At 36.1% G+C, this 2,498-nt stretch overlaps 1 protein-coding gene across 4 annotated transcripts in view; it reads right to left on the bottom strand.

Moving 5' to 3' along the window:
* LOC107688863 (protein lifeguard 3-like) overlaps positions 1–1,658 on the bottom strand; it is an 11,259-nt gene extending 9,601 nt beyond the window's left edge. For 2 of the 4 annotated variants that reach the window (XM_016486685.1, XM_016486681.1), the window contains exon 1: positions 1,070–1,474. The gene's annotated coding sequence lies outside the window, so the exon portion shown is untranslated. Of the gene's footprint in view, positions 1–1,069; positions 1,475–1,580 lie in introns of those variants that run through there. The other 2 variants (XM_016486683.1, XM_016486682.1) reach the window with 2 other exon arrangements.
* Positions 1,659–2,498: the final 840 nt, after the last annotated feature.

Below are 2,498 nucleotides of genomic sequence, written 5' to 3'. Positions count from 1 at the left end.
GAGTTAAAAATCTTCGTTTGTGTTCTACTGAAGAAACAAAGTCACCTACATCTTGGATGCCCTGGGGGTAAGCGGATAAACATAAAATGTTCATTTTTGGGTGAACAATCCCTTTAAGACATTACTTCCTGTTGTCAAACAGAGGTAAAGCAGCTCATGCAGGACCACACAGTGAGGTCAACATGCACATGTGACTCACATCTGCTAAGGAAAATCTTATGCAACCCAATTGAAAGTGAATCAGATTGTCATTTTATGAAAGTATCCTGAGAAAAGGCGTTTCTGCATTTCAAGTTCAGGAAGGAGTGACTGTCAAATTAACTTTAGAGAGCAACTAAACTGAGTCATAGGCTGTTACTAAATGAACCAACATTTTCCAGGATATGTGACAAACTTCATGAACAATATAAAACCAGGTTTAATGTCACTTTTTACTTTCAGACCAAGCACATGTAAGTACTTTCTCGTTTATACACCTCTATGGTATGTAGGCCGATTATAATGTTTACAAAAACATGGAGGGTGCTGTGTAATTCAAGCCAAACTGGAAAAGAATGTCTCCTTTCTTTAGGAGTTCAACACTGCCAGCATGACTCAAGCAAGCCTGCCACACACTGTTACATCATTATGTTCTCTGCTAAGTAATCTTTTATATTTAGTGGAAAATAAATTACACTTTTATTTCCTTACTGGTCCACCCTAGTACTTGAGATTGTTGTGTAACACTGTTACAAACTGCTAGATATTCCATCCCTAATGGGGCAGGAGGGCATTTTACAAAAGTGTGATCTTACTCCCATATTCCTCCATTCTAACATCACCTTGAAATATAGACTAGAAGCCAGTTAAATACAGGCTAAAATTCACAACTGTATTCTACAGCTGTTGAACACTTCCCCCTTCACAAATATTTACCACGGTTACCGTAGTTTCCGTCAAAATAACAGGTACTAGATATTTCACGTACTGTTACAAGTATAAATTAATCAATCGATGTAAAAAGCTGTTGAACAGTACCTTATGCATTACAAGAGCACGTGATGGTAAAATAAAACAGTAACAATCTTACCACGCGCTGTCTGAAATCCAGAAAACTAAACACAATCGATGTTGAAGCTTGGAGAAAGAAATATCTGGTAATATAATCCTTCAAACTGAGCCTTTTTAAATAAAAACTCGTGAGTTGACGCACTGATCCACCTTCTTCAGTGTCAGTTCAACTAGTGTACAGCCAGCAGTCAGCCGATGACGTTGCGTGTAATAATGTGCTCAAGATGCTTAAACCAGCAGGTGGAGTCAGCCTGAAACATATTGCGTGCAACTAAAACATAATTCATAGAACAAATAAGCCACAAGATAGCTTTTATACCAGTACAATTATGCTTTGCTGAAGTTAAAACGACATCTAATACAGTATTGTCTGTCTGCTCTCTTTACGTAACGCTTCACCAAAAAACACATGCAAGATGTCTGTCGAGGTGTGGTGGTGAACTAGACACACCCAGGCTGCATATTTGTATTCTTAGATAGATGAGGGAGACCTACAAAATGTATGGCGAGTGGATCGTGCCACGGATTACCTGCTGAAGGAGACAGTCATTAACTTTTACGTGTGAGAATCAGGTCTGGATTGGTAATCGGGCATTTCCCCGGTGGGCCGACGCACTTAAGGGGCCGACAGAAGGTTTTTTTTTTTTTTTGCAGCAGATTTATCAAGAACAGGCTTGCTCTGCGGTGAGTGATTCTGGCCAAAGAGCCAGGCAGGAGGAGGAGAGGAGCTGAATCGGTAATGTGCTTGATAGGGACTCGCAACAGAGGCAGACATCTAACCTATCCTAATGTGTGTGCGCGCCATGAGTGTAGAATATGTAAACACTTTTTAATAAAATGTAAATTCGTCCCCCTCGCTTTTTTTGGCCAAGTCAAGTGTTCATAGAGGTTTCCATGGGCCAATGCGAATAAAGCTAGATTTAAATTCAAAAAGACACGGTATTGTCGGACCTTACGTTTTATTATCCAAAACAACTAGATGTGATAGGAGTGTGATACATACACTACCAGTCAAAAGTTTTTGAACAGTAATATTTTTTTATGTTTTTTTAAATTAGTCTTTTCTCACCAAACCTGCATTTATTTGATCCAAAATACAGCAAAAGCAGTAATATTGTGATATTATTATTATTATTATTATTATTATTATTATTATTATTATTATTATTATTATTATTATTATTATTATAACATTTATTATTATTATTATTATTATTATTATCAAAATTTAAAACAGTTGAGTAAATTTTTTTCGGGATTCTTTGATGAATAGAAAGATCAAAAGATGAGCATTTATCTGAAATAAAAAGCTTTTGTAACATTATACACTATTTGTATACACTATACAATTCAAAAAGAATTTTTTTTTTTGGGGGGAAATAAATTAATACTTTTATTTAGCAAGGATGCTTTAAATCGATCAAAAGTGATGATAAAGACATTCATAA

The sequence above is a fragment of the Sinocyclocheilus anshuiensis genome, unplaced genomic scaffold (assembly GCF_001515605.1).
Source record: "Sinocyclocheilus anshuiensis isolate Anshui unplaced genomic scaffold, SAMN03320099.WGS_v1.1 scaffold101, whole genome shotgun sequence".
In the NCBI taxonomy this organism is placed as follows: Eukaryota; Metazoa; Chordata; class Actinopteri; order Cypriniformes; family Cyprinidae; genus Sinocyclocheilus; species Sinocyclocheilus anshuiensis.
This window is presented reverse-complemented; position numbering and strand designations above follow the sequence as displayed.